Here is an 18,736-nt window from a genome sequence, read left to right as displayed (position 1 = left end):
AAAGAGAGCTCCAGGTACCTTTAGAGTAGTTTGGGGTCATATTTGCTGTGAAACCTAAATGAGAACCTGTGTCCAGGACAGTGAGGGAAGGCATCAGCCTGCTTGCCACTCTGACACCTTATTTGTAACATAATTCTTTTAATTAATTTCTAATTTTATTTTCTACTTTTTCTAAAGAGCTAGCCACTGTAACTTAATATGTATGGTTTTATTACTAGTGCTAAACTTCCCTTGCCCAATAAAAGCTGGACAGGTGGCTAGGCACCATTTTATGAGCAGTTAAACCATTTAGCACATCGCCACTAGTTGTGCATTAGCACCAACCCTGGGATTCATTACATGGTTCAGCAGTACAGAAACCTAATGCATTATGGCCCAGCAGGGTTCACCTCAGGCTGAGTTCTGCTTGATTTTTTCATTCTTGGTGTGGATGCAAGAAGTCAACCATCCTGCAAGAGACATGGTTGCAGTAGCCAGCTTGTCTCTGGACCATCTCTGTACAGTTGAAATGAAAAGTGCTAAATGGCATCAAACCAGCCTCAAAGCACCATCCACTCCATGAAGGTGCAGATGCTGCCTGGGTGTCTAATGTGCAGCCCGTGCTGGGAGGATGTTTCCTATTCTGGACTAGTTTAGAGCAGGAGGTGAAAAAAAATCCCACTCAAAAATACAGAATGGAAAAAATAAAGACAGGGAAGTGTTGATGTTCCCTTAATCACTTGCTCCCCTCACACACAGCAATGAGGCTTCCAGCACTAACAGCTAACCTCGGAGATGGTGTTTGTCATGGAGATATGCAGCCATTAGAAATATGAGAACCATCTGGTTCCCTTCTTGGAGAGCAAGCAGCTATCTGCCAAGGTGGGCTGAAGTCAGATGGATTATTTCAAGATAAAAGGCTTGTTTTCTTTCTGTAGTTTCTCTCAGCCACACAAAATAACTGCATCTATTTATTTTTTCCCTGCTGTTACTAAGTATATCTATATGAGGGTCCCCCTTTCCACTCTATCTGTTTGCCCTTTTCACCCCCTCCCTTCCCTTTCACCATTTCCATTTAATTTAACTCAGTCCAATATCTCCCTCTGAGAAAAGCAGCAAAATAGTCATGTGGTCAAATCTACAGTAAAGGTTAAACTTGATCTCTGAACTGAATTTTAAAGAGTATTTCATACATTTCTGTAAGAATGGCTGGGATTTTCAAAGAAAGCTGCCTCTCAAAAGAGGTAAAAAAAAAGAGGTGTGCATAATTCTGGAATGGATGCTGCTTTCTGATAAACTTCTGCCTTGAAGAAAGAGAAGTTTTCCCAGAAACAAAACAACTTTTCAGGGCAGTGATGTTCTTCAAGATATGGATACTCATATACACAAATATGGTCTAAAACATAATTTTATCTTAATTTTTTCCAACGCGAAGTTTTGAAACTTGCAGAAATTTCGTTTGTGATTTTGGGGTTGAATCTGCTTCCTCTGAGGCTCCTTTTGTTCCTTCATGCCCTGGCAGCCCTGTTTTGGGAGAAACAAACAACACAAAGCCAAACTTCCAAGAAATTTTCAAAAACGATGATTCTCTCTGGCAAGCAGAAACAACAGCTTGCAAAGTTAGAAATACATGTATTGACATTTGATTTCTTGCTGCTCAAACATGCTTTGGGGTTTCATTTAGGCTGAGCTCAACTGCTGGTTGTTTATACAGGCTACTGGCTGTTTACATTAGGTCAATACACAGGACAGGCTGTTTATACCCAACCAGCAACAAATTCCACAGCACTGTCTGTGCCTAGCACTGCTGCACTGTGTGTGTGCAGAGCTGGAAAGAAATAAAAAAACCAGCTCTGGAAATCAACAAGCAGCAAACCCTCTATTTCTTCTTGCCTTAGAAGTGACCAGAACCATCACTGCTTAGTGTTCTTTTCAAAAATATACAGTGCTGAGAATAGGATCAGCACAACAATAATGGCAAATGATGGGCAAGAGCCAAGAAGAAAGTGAAAGGTCCCAGCTGATGTTTGTCTCCACCTGCAGGGTCACAGAACACCCATTTGTGAGCACTTGGTGCACTTGCACACACACAGGTTTGCAGTGCACTTAGCTCACAGTGTAGCTGGTTCCAGCTCCACAAATGCAAAGCCTCCACAAATGTTCAATTGGAATGTCTCTGTTCTGTGCAGAGCTCAGTTTGAGCAATGCTGTTTGCACCCCTCATGTAATTGATAAAAACCTGCCATGCTACTGAAAAGCTTCCTGGCTACAGATCAGTGGGGTCCTGTCAGGCTGTGGGACAAGGTAGGTTCTGTCCTGCTGCTTTCAGCAGTGCTCCACTGATTTGAGCTGGCAGAGGCCATCCCTATGGGATTCACACAAAATGAAGGATGTTGAACTTGATCATCTTAAAAGTCTTTTCCAACCTAAATTATTCAGTGTTTTTCTTTCTGGAGCCCCAGCTCGCCACAGACCACCATGACATTCCTCCTCTGTTTCTGCACTTTCCCAGGAAGGGTGCTGCTGGAGACAAGGGGAAAAGCCCATCTTTAACTTGTTTATCTTGCTGGTCCCAGTAAACCTGTTGAGAGAGGTGCTGACTGCCCAGATGCTGCTGGGGACCTTAATTCTGTGCTGTGTGTGGATCCTGGAAGGTCAGAAATATCTCTTTATGTCTGGGAAATGCAAGCTTGATTTTTTTGCACACTTCAGCAGTTTTATTCTCATTTGACATATAACTCCAAATTCAATTTGACTTCCTTTTGATGGGGGGTCTGTGGCTGCCTGTGTGCATTCCCAGCTGTGGCCCTCAGGAAGAACACAATGACAAAAGACACAAAGTTGAGTGATACCCACCCAAAGGGGAAGCTCTGGGCCCTTCACAGCTGCTGAAGAGAATTTCCTGTGGGTGATTCTTCCAGCTAGATCCAACTGGATTAGGTATCTGGCTTCTCAGTGCCTAAGAGGAGGATTTTCATCCCATCTCTCTCAGTTCTTTCCAAGTGCCCATATGCCCATGTGTACCAGCCTCACCAGGGCTGGTACCAAGGAGGGTACAGCAACTGAGTTTTGTGAGGATGCATGCACAATTTCCATGAGTTATAATGTTAATTCCAGATTTTATTAATAAATAAATGAATAGCTCCAGGAGGATGCTAACTGATTTAGCATCACCTACTATTTCCATCAAGAACTGGAAGCCTGTTGGGGCTCCTCAAACCTCCCCTGGAGCTGAGAGATGATTTAATGGACTGTCTGCTCCTATCAGGGTTGGCTTACACTTAATCCTGAACAAGAAATTATTGCCATGCTGGTTTTTCTGCTTTTCCTGTGGTAATATCATCAGGATGAATTTAATCCAATATCAAGGTCATAATGAGGTTTTATGTTTCAAGTGTGCCTTTCTTCAATGCCCTGTCACTATAGTGCTGGGTTAAAAGGCACCTTACTTGGCATATCTCTCCAAGTAAAATAGCTTTTCTTTACCTACTCTTCTTGTGGCCATTGCTAATAATCTGAAACCTCACCATCTTGTGTCTTTGAAATCTTCCAGGAGGTTGCTCATGAAATAGGCAATGTTGGACTTATTCCTGACAGTTGCACAAGAAGGAACTGAAGCTTGCAAAGAAACAGAAGCTCTTAAATTTTGGCAGCGTTCAGTAAACTGCCTCCCATTAATAAATAACTGACATAATTTCCAACTTTTTACTCCTTTGCAGATGCTTTTTGCTTGGCAGCTGGCCTCATCCCAACCAAGTCAGGAGTAAAAATTCATGATGATTTCAGCTGGCCAAAGGGTCAGGAGGCTGAGGATGGATATCTGGATGCTGCAGCACTCTGGGGAGAGCAGGGAGCAGCAGCCTCTCCAAGAAGCCTCTGTGAGTGAGAAGGTTCAGTCTGAGCTTTTAAAGTTTTTTCTGCTTTTTAGTCTTGGGCATAGATGCACTCCATGAAAATCTGCTTCCAGCACTGCTTCACAGACTCCCTTTGCTCATATTTCATACTAAGGAGAATGAGCTCCATGGTACGTGGCAGCTGTGTGGGTCAGGTTTGGAGGGCTGAAGAGTGTGCATCCAGACTAATCAATACCTGCCAGAGGGGATAAAGCAGCTGTACTGTTCTCTATCACCCTCACCCAGGAGTAGCCAGGGAGGTGATGCTGTTGTTTAGCTGCCAGTGCTGCATTTGCACTGGGGCTGCATCCATCTCTCAGCCCCTGCTGCCATCACTGTGCCCCTTTTAGCTTATAGACCCTATAGCTGTGTGGAGCATAGAATAAAAATCCCACCCTAGTGCTTAAACCTCAAGTTGTGGCTCTGGTAATGTTTGCTCCAGTGGTGGAAGGCAGGGAGGAGCAGCAGCAGCACACAGGCTTGTGGAGGGTCCCTGCTTCTCCCTGAAATTCAGAGCTCATCTCAGCAGCTGGCACTTACTGGGGATCTCCTCTGTGCTGTGCAGGAATGGGCCTGAGCTTTGCTGCTCAGGGAGGGCTGGGGTAGCTCAGGCTTTGCAGCACTGTAGGCTGAAGCAGAACTTTGCCTTTAGCTGCTCGACAGGACTCTGTGCCTGCTTGTGTGATCCAACTGCTGCCCTGGTTTTCCAGCAACAACTTTAAATGCCATTCATCAATAAATCCATTGGGCTGCTCGGCTTGTATTACATGCCACTGATTAACTACCATTAAATTAGCAGTTAGTGTAATCAGATATAAACATTCCTTTGTGGCTAAGCTGTTAATTTTTTTTTCCCTTTTACAATTGCGTGTAACACATGTCGGCACGAGACAGGCTCAGTAATTTCACATTACTGCAGCTAAATTATGTTTGTGGGCTCCAGAAACGCTTCTGGTGCTACCAGGCTCATAAACACCTACCTGGCAGGGAAAGGCTGCAACTTCTGCCCCTGAGCATTCGGGGTTTAACAGGACTCAGTGTAGCACAGGGAGTGGATTTAGTACATAAGTGCGTGCCTGGGCTATGGGCAAGGCATTGATAGGAGCTCAGAATTGATTTCCTGACACTGACTGCTGACTTGCACCCTGGGTCACATTATTAATTGGTGTAAGTCAGCATCCAACTCGTTAGAGGGAGACATGAAAGAAAGGTGAGTGGCAGCAGTTTGAAAGGAGAGGGTGTGGCTCCATGTGGCTTTCAGCTCTGGGAGCTCCAGGCTGTCGTAGCCAAAAGTGGATTTTCATTTTTCAGGAGGAGACATTGCACAGGTATTGATTTGTATTTTATGTGTGGTTCTCCTCCCTCTTGTAACCCTTAAAAACAGAAATTAAATGCACAGCTGCAGTTATTCTTATGCACCTGTGCAATACAGAACACAATGAAATTATTATTGGAAGCTGTCAGTGTTACATCATAAAAAATACCCATCAGCATCCCTATCACAGCCTTTTGTGCCCTCACAATGCAAGAAAATAGCTAGACCTTGCAGCCCACACAGAGCACAGACAATCTTCAGACAAAAAATGTCTGTGGAAAATAATTTTTTCAAATGTTTAGGTGGTGGTTGTTGTTTTGGTGGATTTTCCCCTATATTAATATGATGATGTTTTTATTGCTAAGATATCACTGAATCAGCTTTTAGAAAAATGCTTATATACTTTAAATTGTGTGCATGATCATAGGTGAAAATTTACACTACAGTCTAAATAACTTGGGAGCTGGAAATTGAATTAGTTTAGCTGCTTTAAAAATTCAGTCTTGTCTCTTTAAAAAACACGACATTTGAAGCATTTAATTCAAGTTGTTGAGAATGATTTTCTTTTTTTAATTGTAGTTGTACTGTTTGGAAGTATGGATTGTTAAACTTGTATAATATGTTGTGTTTTGCTCTCATGGAAACATGTAGCTTCTCCAACTAAGTTCAGACAGCTTTCCTGAGTCTTGGAATGGGAAAGCAAGAGAATTCAGCTTAACTGCCTGTGTCTTACATTTTGTTTGAAAATTGACAAAACTTATGATACAAATGACTTGGGTTTCTAAAACCTAATAGTGGGTTTCCCTCTAAATGTATTCTTCTTCACTCTATGAGAAATGGAAATTTATATGGCTGCTCTTAATATTTTCTTCAGGGGTGCAAACCTGTAGAAACTGGATTAGTGTGTTGACTCCCTCAATTAACTTTAATCTAATATCCTGCCTATTTAAATTAGTGTAAACATTGGTGTATAGGGCTAAGGGAAAGAGTTGAACTGAAAAAGATTTATTTAAGGATTAGAGTAGTAGCTAAATTAGAATTAAATCCAGGAAGTAAACATCCCAGCAATGCAAGTTGTGGGAAACAAGAGACCACAGCAAAGATCAGTGGTTTGAAACAATAATGTGCCACCATGGGAAGAGAAAGGAAGAAGGGGAGAAACAAGTAAATCAAGCATTACTGTACAAATAAGACTCTAAGCCTATTACTGCCACACAGGTTGTGGGTAAACTCCCAATTAAATGCAATGGAAAGAAACTTTTATCCTTTTCAGCTTTCTCCTTGATTTGCTCAGTTGAATTACCCTGTGGACTGAAATATCCACAACAATTAGAGTACAAGGATAAATTAGAAGAAGGATCCCTGAAGGTACAGAAATTATCACATTTGCTGACATCAGATTTGCTACAATATCTACTGAATACTTGTTAGACCCTTTGGACAAGAAAATGAGCAAAAAAAGGTAGTTCACTCTCTTTTAGGCTGCACTGGGAACCAGATTTGCCTGGAACATAAAAGCATGACTGCTTTCCCAACCTAGCAGAGATTTTATCTCTGTTCTGTCCATGGCAATGCTCTCAGGGCCACCAGCATGCAGCCAGCCAGGACTGGCTCAGCAGTACAACACTTTGCTGCAGTGAGGTCAGATCCTCTCCCAGGTAGCAAGGGATAGAACGAGAGGAAATGGCCTCAGGTTGTGCCAGGGAGGTTTAAGCTGGATATTAGGGAAATTTTCTTCCCCAAATGGGTTTTCAGTGATTGGAACAGGCTGTGCAGGGAAGTGGTGGAGTCACCAACTCTGGAGGGATGTAAAAGACATGTAGATGTTGCACTAAGGGACATGGTTTAGTGGGGGACTTAGCCGTGCTGGATTAATGGCTGGACTCAGAGATCTTTTCCAACCTTAAGAATTCCAGAGTTTCCATTAAGTATCTTGGACTCCAGGAGTCCTTTGTGTACCAAAGGCTAAAAGGAGAAGACTGTGTTCTCAGATTATTGAAAGCTGTCTTCTAGATTTCAAATAAAAGCACTAAGCCTGCTCTTGATATTTATTTAGTTGTATTTACTTGGATAGAAACATGCTATCTACTGAACTATTATTTTTAGACCTGAATTATTTTTGCAGTCTGACTTGCATGTCAAGCTTGCATTTGATCAAATGCTACTGATTTGGTGACAAAAATCTGACAAAAATTCAGCCTGGGGTAATATGGCTGGAGGATGCTCTGGGTGACTGATTTATAGATTAAGTAAAGGGCTTGTGTTTTTTAGCTAAATACAGTTTAAACTGATTTTCTGCCTATATGCACAACAGCCTTATCGATTGTGAGATATTCCCTTTTAGCACTGGCCCTTATTGGCAGAGAAGTCAGCCCACTGCTGCAGGGCAGCCAAGGAGCACAGGAGCCCCGTGGTCAGTGGTGCTCTGCCCATCAACAGCCAAGGCCACAGCACAAGGAGGAGGAGGAAGGCTTGGATCTGCAGGCACACAGCACATGTGGGCAGCCTCTTCCAGCAGAACATACAGACTGCCTCCCAGCCACGTATAGAACTCATTCTTTAAAAATTGTTTTGGCAGTTTCTTTGTGCTTTATACCCCCAAAAGACTGGAATGATCCAGCCAGCTTATTCCAAAGGAAAATGTCTGAATTTCAGCTCCTATGAGTGATTGTCTTGTAAAGGCAGGCAGCTTAGTATTTCATCTTTTTGACTAAAGCAGCTTTTAACAAGCTTGTTCTTGGCAGAAGGTTTTGGACTTAACCATGACTGAAATACATCATGTGCCTAAAGAGCATGCTTTGTGTGAGCTGCCACCCTGCTGGGCAGAGCAGTAAGGGAACTCTGGTTCTGGGGTGACCTGGACCCTCAGAGTGTGTCTTCTGAGAGGTCAGCAGGGAGGAGTAAGAGTGCTGCATCACTCTTCATGGGACATCTGCTTGCTGGGCAGGGGAGATAGTTTACAGGGCTGCTCCTTCAGAAAAGGAGGACACAAAAACATCACTCCACAAATTAATAATCCTTGGTCTAATTCTCTTCTCTCCCTGAACATCCTGCCAAGCAAACCTTCCACAGTCCCTTCTGGGTGGATGTGGATGGCAAACACAAATGCAGCCCTGGCTGGTATTTGCCAATTCCTGGCTGGTGTTTGGCTCCCTGTGTGGCCCCACAAATGCTTGTGCTGCTGGGAGGGAAGCAGGGTGGCTGGGCAGGGCAAGGAATTGCTGCCTCAGTGGCTGGGCTCACCTCTGCTCATTCACAGAGCACAGCATTACAAACAGGCTGCTTTGATGAAACTTGGTGGAGTTTTTTTCCATTGGCAGAAGATTTTTGGAGCAGGTCTTTGTCCAGGATGAGCAGGGAAAATGTCAATTTACTTGTGATGTCTTGCTGCCTATTGTATGAATCCTGTACATAAAGAGTTCACATCTGAGTGAGCAGTGCTTTCCTCCTCTTGTTTAAATGAATTCAACTGCTCAGCTTCCATCTCCCCACCAGAGCTCCACATCAGCCAGCCCTGTTTGTGCAAAAGCCAGTAAGGATGTTTCAGCCAGTGTGGGGTATTAATGCAGGAAGCCAGCACCGGGCTGGTTCTCCTTGTTCCTCTTGCTATAGAGTTTCACAGCCTGGGATATTAGTAAATATTTATGTTTAATTACTTTCACTTAAGAAAAACAACCACAGCCAAGAAAACTACAGAGCAATTTAATGGGTTTTAACTTGCCACACTAAACTGCCTTCTTAAACATAATGAATTATATGAAGTCATCCGGTTTCAGACTCTCTTAAAGAGGTAATTTAATTCAAATAAGGTTGCATATTACTAGCTTCAGAGTCTGAAAACATTTACAGTGCCAGTAACTGTTCCATTGCCCTGAGTTACTCTGCAGACTGAGAGACAGTAGCAAGCTAAGATTAGAGAAATGTGCTGTGGTTTGGTGTAACTGAGAGGTGAAATTGCCTCAGGTGAGAAGTGCCAGGTGAGTGTGCTGCAGTCTCCTTTCACATAAGACAAAAACAGGAAAGTAAATATGGCATTAGCTGCTCAACAGCATTTTTAAAAATCTTTTCCATGAGTGAACATCTTACAAAAGAGCTTCTTCCTTCTGGTTCCTAGACACCAGGCTGCCTTTCTCACGTTTAGATTCAGGTATATGTCTTTGATCCTTTATTGCAATATAACATAAAGGTGTTTCTGTTCCCTGGCAGCACTGCAGAGCTCATACTCAGGGAGAAAAGAAGGGGAATGTTGGGTTACATACACAACTTGTTTTTTCCCTGACAGGTACCTAATAGAAGGAACTAAAGAAATACCATTCCACCCGTAGATCCCCAGCTGCTGACCGATGTGTAGGATTAGAAACATCCACCAGGGCATTTTCTCCCTCAGAAGACAAATGGTAATCATTGGATTGAGTTTGGCAGTTAAGAGTCAGAAGGTTGTGCCACAAAAGCTATAAAACTTCGTGAGGCTTTCAGTGTCCTTTAAATGGTCTTCCTTTAAAGTAATTGCATACTCTAAAGCTCCTTATGGGGCTTAAGGGCTTTATTTGCCAGGACAATTGCACTCCTTGTGAAAAAACAGTAACCAAATCCCAAGACTGGTTCTGCCAACTTTCCAGATGTTGAGAGTTAAACTTGCCAAAGCTGCTGGATGTTGGTTACTAAGTATGTAGCCTGTGTGTATGCTTGACAACATGTAGACAGAAGATGCTCAGGGAGAGCCCCTGTATTCCAGGTATATCTCTAAAGCTGGATACACAATTCACACTTCCCAACTTTGCTCCCCTGCTAAAAGCACATGTGATGACTGCAACGCTGAGCAAAGTTACTGTACTGGAAAGTGCTGCAAGTGCAACAGTCCCCACATGAAAACATTGCCATCATCCTTTAGCTGCCCACCATGGCCAGCTGTGGAGATAATAATTTGCCAGATTTTGAATAGGACTTGTGAAAGCACACAACATTTAGTGGAACCAGCCTTGGCTTCAGAGTTTATGAGATCCCAGTGTAATCACAGTCCAAGGTTATTTAACACTATGTTTCCAATCATCTCCCAGTTCAGACACCGTTTCCCATCTATTATCTGAGAATACACTAATTCCTCTTGATTCATATCCAGCCTTGGAGCAATTCAATGCCTTTCAAGCCAACTGATTGAAGAGTGAACCACTGATCAGTCTTTGGGGTAAAAACATCAACTTTTGGATTGATGTAATCCTTGAAGATCACAGAATGGTGAAGGGTTTCCTTGCCATACTGGTGGGATTGGGACTCTATCCTGCCTGGAGTCACACAGCATCTGCCTGAAAGGACCTGTGAGTGTGCAGGCACTGCAAACTACGTGACTGGTAACTTGTTCTGACTGCAAGCCCTTCATGTCCATTCACACTCAGCCAGCTCTGATTGCTGATTAATTATGTGCTTAAAGATTTACTCTCATAATACAAAAGTCACCCCTGGGAGAACATTGCTGAACATGCCTGATGAATGTACAATCTCTTCTTTAGAAGAAGCCATGTATGAAGTCGCTCAGGTGCTCTTACAGAAGATTTCTGATAGGATTATACATGAGCATACAGCAATGGGAAAAAAATTCATTAGAAGGGATTACATTTAAACCTTTCAAGATGACTGATGTATTTTGCCTTTTAACTCTGATTTGAGTGAGTTGTTGAATGGAGCTCAGAGATTATTTCTTGTCAGAATCTATCAAAAAACCTTGAGCTCACTAAGGCATTTGAGCATGTTGAGCATGAAATTTTCATTGCCCTCTGTGGTGCATTTTAACTATGTCTGAAAACCAGTATTCACTGCTAAGGGTACTTAGTCATCTTTTAGGAGAACTAATTTCATTTAAGCTCATGGTCAGTAATCAGTCTGGAAATGAAACCATTAATTTTAATGCAGTAAGTGCATGTATACATTAAATTTTATTGCTTTGTCTGAATTGAAAAGGGCAAAAGTAGGGCAATCTGAGGTCAGTGTAAAGTTGCAGGTGCCTGTAATTTACTGCTCACTTCTTAAGAAAGGAGAGCTCAGTGTTTCAAACTTTTAGTCCTGCACACCAGTGAAATAAATTTCCATGCTGTATATTTCAGGAAGATTTGGATGAAGCTTTTGGGCTATGCCATTTATGTGTGAGGACCCTCTCACCTAAAGACACAATGTGTGTGAAGTACACAACAGACTCTACTGTGCTTCCACTGCAAGCAGGAACAACACAGATCTCATGAGTCCTGAAACTTGCTACCCAAGCTTGATACACGTAGAGATCTACTGAGCCAACTATAAATACATTAAAGAAAGCACAATAATAAGAGTGCAAGCAAAGCCAAGAATATTTCCGTTTTTTCAAAGGCTTCCAAACATTTTATACACTGCAAGATCATGTGCAGACTCAAGGCATCACATTTCAAGTTAAAGTCAGGTATTCATCTGTAACTTTGAATATATGGGTTGGAATCAAACACAATATTTTCACGTTACTTGAGTTTAGGCTTTCTTTGTGTTTTTATGTTCCTGTTCAAAAGAAAGGAAATCCCTGATACCAAGACAAGTAATCTATGTTCTGAGCCAATAAATCCTCAGGGAATTTGAAACAGGTAGATGGTAAGAGGCCCTTTCTGGAGTCTGCAAAGCAATGGGTGACATTAGCCTGATCTTAATGAGAGTTGCAGGTGCTCAGCTTTTAGGAAGAGGTCATTTCCTGTGTGTTGGCACAATGACAAAGGTGGAAGATTAAATGGTTCTTCTGATTCACCACTCAGTAATACAGACTTCTTGACTGGAAATGCCTGAAAAGATACCCTTGGAATGCTCTTGGTGCCCTAACACATCCTAAACACTTAAGGCACATGTCAACATCATTAAAATAATAGATGAAAATAAGAACCTGCTAGCTGGTAATCAACAACAGCTCCTCTCCCAGTCCTTATTGTTTGGTTTCATGTTCAACACAGATATCCTGTGGCTTTGTAGTCATCCTGATTGCAGGAAAAAAGGGAAATAAACCCAAAACCCCCAACCACCGTGCCAATGCATGTCTTTGCATCTAATTTTAACAAGAATAATTGATCAGGTGGATACTGGAGAGCCTGAGATATTTCTCTTAGCTTGCTGGGAAAGCAAAACTTTGACATGTCCAGCCATGGGCTGGGCCTAAAACATCATCTAAAATCACCTCAACTTTCTTGTTTGTCTCTTGACCTCTATTTTCAGTCACAGCCAAGTGATTCAGTGCAAATTCCCTTGAACAAACACACAAGTAAAACCAGGTATTTACATTTGAAGTGGATCATCATTAAGGTTTCAAGCTGTCAATAGGACCAGCACAAGAAAATGTTATTATTAGACCCTGAAAGTCTTCAAGGGAATGTGTGAGAAGAAAGGCTAATATCAGGGGACCAGTAATCTGTTCCTAGCTGGCTTTTAATTCCACTTAGCAAACATGAATGATTTTGAGTGTTGAATGAAGAAGCAAGCCACAGAACCTGCACCAGGCATTTAAACTACAGCTGGCTGGAACACAATTTGCCTGAAGGCAACATTTTTAAGTTCAAAGGTAAACATTTGGCTTTTTATAGAGAAAATTAGTTGTACAACATATTTGATTTAGTGTACTGCTACCCAGTCCAACCTTTAATTGAAATGTATTAAAGAAATAACCCTTCTTTCACTGACAGTGTGCAGTTTCCTAGAGAGCTGCATACTTGCTAGTAAACATTGCTCCTCTGGGCCAAGCCTAGAAGACAGAGGTCAGAACTTCTATAACTTAATATTTTCCAAGGTGCCCTAAAGGCTTCCTATTACCTTCCCATGTAAATTGTTTACAGCCAGCTCCAAAGAGGAGCTCTCCTGCAGGACTTTGGCCATGCCTGTAAACTGATAAAAAACCTCCCCCTGGAAAATTCCCCTGGTGAATCTCATCATAATATTTTATTGTCTTCAAACTTAAGTATATGCACAGGGATCCTTTCTGGCAAAAACACAGGCAATAAATAATGCTGAGAAGGAGAGCTCTGTACATTGAACTTAGCAAGGAGTGATGGTGGCATTTTGTGGCTCTTACTGTTGGACAAAATGGAACTTTCTAAGGCTGCTCCAACATCAGCACACACTTTCCTGCAAAGCTGTCACATAGCATTTGCATGCAATTTTGGACATTTTGGTATGGCCTGTTTAGGTTTTATTTCTCATAATTGTGGGGCTTTTTCTGTTTAAGTAAACTTCTTTAAAGTGAGGAAAGCCTGTGCTGTACAATGAGGTATTGAGAACCATGTGTTCCATGGTACAGAAAGATATGTTATGATTCTTATCTTTGTGAGACTGTGAAAAAATAGTTCTTTGTCCTCAAACTCATTAAAAAGTTATTGAATAAAGAACTTGAAACCATTATCAATATTTACAAAAGAAATGCTTGAGAGCTGAGTTATGTGTTTTGAAATTCACAGAAGGCTCAGTGCATTGAAGCAACAATATATGTGATAGGAAGTATAGCTGACATTTTCCAAATATAAAAACCAGATGATGGAAGGTTTAATTTCTGTGAATTGGAGCAGTAGCTGAGAGCCCAATAATCTCTCAGGAATATTTTCAACCCATTGGGGTGCTCAAAGAATATAAAATTCTCAGCATTTCTGTCAAAGCAGATGAGATCAGTGTGGTTTTACTAGATTCAGAGGTGGCTCCAGAATTAACTTAAATTTGAGGATTACAACAATTTTTAATTTTTGAGGGGGTGGGGTGGAGGTGTGTTGTTTTATTTTTCCCCTGAATAACAGCCTATAACGTGAAGAATCCCCAGAAATCCCTTTGGCCCAGGGGTGCCAGCTCAGTCTCCACCAGCCAAGGCAGCAGGGTGCTCCTGCTCCTGTGCTGAGCCATGTGTGAGCATCCTGACTCTGCAGCCACCTCAGGGCTTGGCTGGCCTGGCAGAAACCCACTGGCATCTCCCCCATCTGTGAGTCTGTGCATTAACTGTCCTAAAGCTGACACCAGAAAATGGGCTTTAAAGCCACCTTCTGTGTTGTTAACCTGCCCCAGCTGCTGGAAATGCGAGTGCTGTGTTTCTGTTTCTTTCACACATATTTAAATCAGGGACTGACTAAATGCTTTTATGCAGCAACTGATAAAAAGTAGAGAATAATTTCTGTAATAATTTTTAATATTCAGCCCATTATGAGTATTCATGATGGAGGGAAACTCATCTTGAGGTCTCCTGCCAGAGTACTGCAGTAAGAAATGAGGGACAAGGGGTAACTCTGGTCCCTCTGGGATCCAGTCTCCTGGATTGCAGGACAATCCAAACCACCAGGATTGGAACCAGGACCAAAATGCTGAGCACCAAGTTAGGCACTAATAACTGCAGCCTCTGGCACCAGGTCTGTCCATGTGATCCCTCTTACCCACATACTCACTATTAATGAAGGCAGACTTATGTCTGAGAAATTCCCATCTGGGCTCCAACCACACACACAAATAATCAATTTGGAAAAGCAGTTCTGTGGGATATTCATCCACATAATGTATGAAAATCCCAAACTGATTGTGAGGTTGTTTACCATGATGCAATTGGTTTTTATCCTGTGAGTGTACTTCACTGCTCATACTAACAGGGCTAACAAGTTCCCTAAACTATGTTAACAGTTGATTTAAAAATATTCAGGCAAAAGACAAAAAAAACCTCCACGTAATTTATTTCTCATTTTTAACTGCACACCAGGAACTTTAAATTTATACTTTAGCAGGCTTGAAAGTGGTCTAATTGGAATGAAGAGATCATGAAGTAGATGCAGTGACCAATATCAGGTTAAAGGCAGGAGCCTGACCACTTTAGTTTCCCCAGAAGTTTCCAGCTCGGTCCATGTATAGTCTCAGGCTGAGCTTTAAGCAGTAGTTGGATGAAATCTAATCCATACATCTGGAAACAGCCTGTGCATCACAGTGAATACGTGCAGAGGGGGCTGCTCTTGTATTTGTGTCCCATGTGTTTGCTTTTATTTGATTTTGTATTTGGGTGGGAAAGGGAAAGAGGAAATTCTCTGACATTTTCACATGCCTTTTTTTTTTAAGTGACTCTGAGAAACAATTCAAACATCTTGTCTATTCAAAGGAAAGGCTGTAAAGGGACCTGACATCTTTCCTTTTCTCTCACAGAAAGTACTGCATTCCCATCTCTAGAAACCACTACTGCAATTATCCACCATCCTTGGAGGTAGATACCAAAAAATAAATTACAGATCTAGGCCTTCCTCTTTGCTATGTCTTTGTGAACTGGTAGATAGCAAGAAATCCTCTCCTGAGTAAAAATAATATTCTGATTCTGCTCCTTTCCATTGTTCTGTGCTGCTGGACAACTAAAATTCAGACCCTCCTGTACCTCCAGTCTGACCCTTCTATTTCTGTGCTGATTTTAATCCAAAAATTTTTAAGTCCCCTAAAAAACTATTGCTGCTGCAAAGGATGACATGGCAAAATATCTGCATCTGTGTCTTCTAACAATCATGTGTAAAAGCTCACAGCTCCTAAACCTCTTCAACACTATGTAAACAGATGAATTAAAATAAAAACACTGGTGGTGATTAATTATGCCTGGATTAACAAAATGCCAGCCTTTGCTTATTGCTCTGGGAATAAGAAGAGAGGAACCAGCACTGCCCTGCTAGAAGTGGTTCAGTCACTGCATGCAGACATTGCAGTGTGCAAAAGGGAGGAGGAGGAGGAGGAGGAAGAGGCTGAGAAACTGCCATTTTCTCTGCTGGCAGGAGGAAGAATCAGAAGGGCTGGCTGGAGGGGGTTCATGGAGGAAAAAGGGGATGTGCTGGGAGAAGCAGGCTTGGAGGTGAAGATGGGAAAGGCAAGAAGAGCTGAGCAGAGCCTGAAGAGATGAGTGGTGAAGACACAGTGGAGGCAGCCATACCTCCCCCCACATCAGGGCAGCCACTTCCAAGGAATGTTAGGGCTCTGCCTCGGTGGCTTGAAGTCACATACTTGAGTTTCAGTCTTTCTTGCTTTAATTCTGCAGCTGCCCAGGGCCACAGGTTGCCCTAGAATCCAGCCTATCCTGATGCCCAGAACAAGCTCCCAAAGCTTATCTTTTCATGGAGAAAAGTGATGGTGCTGATCATGAAATGCACCAATTTTAAGCCATAAATTCCAAGACATTTAGTGACCTCTATGTTTGCATGACTGCACACTGTGCTTGTGTTAATTACTAATTACTGCAAATTTGCTAATTACTGCAAATATTACCATGATGTTGCCTGAACATTTTGCCTCCCATAACAACTGTGAGCCATGGCCACAGAGAATTAGGAGCCAGAGGTTTAGGAGCACAGACAGCACCCATCCCTGGCCTGTAAAATCACTCCTTTCCAGCCTGATCCCCAGCAGAACCCCTGGTTCCACATGCTGAGTGATTAGACCAGCACTTCTGAAGGTGTTTGTTCACTTCTGAGCAGATCCTCATTTGATGTCCATTCAAAAAGCTCCACAAATGAAGCCCATCCACACTGGGAGCCCACTCCCTGCATTAAAGGATTAGGTTATTGTTTATTAGGCTGACCAGATGTCATGTGCATGTGTGGTGGTTTTCTATTTCAGACTATGAAAAAAAAAAAGTAAAGAAGAATCCCAAGAGCTCCTACAAGCCATGGAGAGCTTGGATTGAGCTACAAAGGTGGGGATAAGGCAAGGCAGTGTGATTCAATGAGGGGGAGAGCCTTGGGTGTTGCAGAATCAGAGGTAAGTCACTTCCCACATGCATGTGGATTTCCCACTTCCCACCTGGGATGTGACACCTTCCAGTTCCCCTTGGGTGTGGAGCCCCACCTACTCCTCTGGGGCTCCAATGCTGGGGACACAGGGCATTTCTAATGTAATATAAATCATCAAACGAAAGAGGGGATTTAAAAAACATTTCTTTTGTTGCTGATACTTCAAAATACTTTACAAGCCATATCAAGAGGATTTAAAAAAATCTTTCTTTATGAGTTGCTTTCTTTTCCAGAATAGTATCCTTGGAAATGACCCACTGGGTAAAAACAAAACAGTACTAAACCCCTGTGAAAACCAGCCCTTTGGATTTCCATGGATGCCATTACCTTCAAAAGCCTGCACTGAGTTTGGGTGGCACTGTGGGGACAGAACAGCTCTGGCAGCACTGGAATTGCAGAAGGTGCCAGGGATCAGCATGCAGAGTGCTGTGAGCACCTTTGTCTGGGCAGCAGGCTCAAACACTGAGCCTGCAGTGTGAGCCCAGGCCTGGGCCAGCTCAAGGTGCCACAGGTCACCCCAGCACCCCAGGTAAGACACAGCCACACCACAAAAGTGGAATCAGTGGGAAGAAGAAGACATGGAATAAAGAACTCCTCTAAACAACTCACCCAGTTGTCCAGGTAGCTGCTTGTGCTTTTACCCCTTATTTTATGCACTAGATAATGTGACCACTATGCTCACACAGATATCTGCACCTCAGCTGTGCTGGCAGGTTTTGTTTTTCCAGGTGCCAGGCCCCACTCAGGAGCTCACATCCTCAGGCTGAGTGGATTTGAGGTTTGTTACCATGTCATCTCATCAGACTGAACACATAATTTTTAAAATGTCTGTGAGAGGTGACCTCCAGAGTTTTTGGCATGTCCTTAGGGAATGATCAGCCACATAAACTCACAATGTTTTTTTTTTTTAAATTATTACTGGGGGACCTCTTGGAGATACTACTCAGGAGCTGTTGGAGGGGCCATGTGGGAGCTCACTTTTTCCTCCTCACACAACTAACTAGGGGAGCTGAACAGCAACTGAGAAGAGTCAAAAAGTACTTGAGATGCTTGGTAATATCTGTCTGTCCCCTGACTACCTACCCCCAGCTTTGTTGAGAAACACCCATGTGCCAGAAGGAGCAAGAGAGCTGCTGTAGGTTTTGAAGGCACTTCCCAAGCTGCCCTCATACTTCTACATATGGTCCTGCCATTTCATTAAATTCTTCTGGAGTTGCTCCTGACCTAAGCTAAGTACTTTTCTATTGACATCAACTTTTGCCACTTCACTATTCACCCCCAGGTTATTAATAAAGCATTAAACAATATTGGTCTGAGTCTCGCTCTCTAGGGCACCTCATTATTAATCTCTTTCCCTACTAGAATTGGCCATTTATTCTACACCCATTTATAACCAGATTCTAATCCATGACAGGACTTTACCTCTCACTTTGTGGTTACCAAGTTTCCTTAACAGTTTCTTGTATGGGTGTTTATCAAAAGGCTTTTGAATGTCCAAATAAATTATTTTTTTCTGGTTGTTCTTTACTCACTGTTTTATTAACTCTTAAAAGTGTAAAAGGTCTTACTGGCAAGATTTATTCTTCTAGCAGCTATGTTTCTTTTTCTCTTTTGCCTGAGACTTGATATTTCCCTGCAGATTGTAAAATATTTGAAAGAGTGACCCTCTGAATCTAGTGGCTTGAAGCAGTACCAGATGTGTTGTCAATGTTTAATTAAAAAAAAAAGCAAATGTAATATACTGCTGACTTTCTCAACTACTTCCTTGTAATGAA

This window comes from Oenanthe melanoleuca, chromosome 3 (genome assembly GCF_029582105.1).
Source record: "Oenanthe melanoleuca isolate GR-GAL-2019-014 chromosome 3, OMel1.0, whole genome shotgun sequence".
NCBI classification, from domain to species: Eukaryota; Metazoa; Chordata; class Aves; order Passeriformes; family Muscicapidae; genus Oenanthe; species Oenanthe melanoleuca.
Note: the sequence above shows the minus strand (reverse complement) of the source record.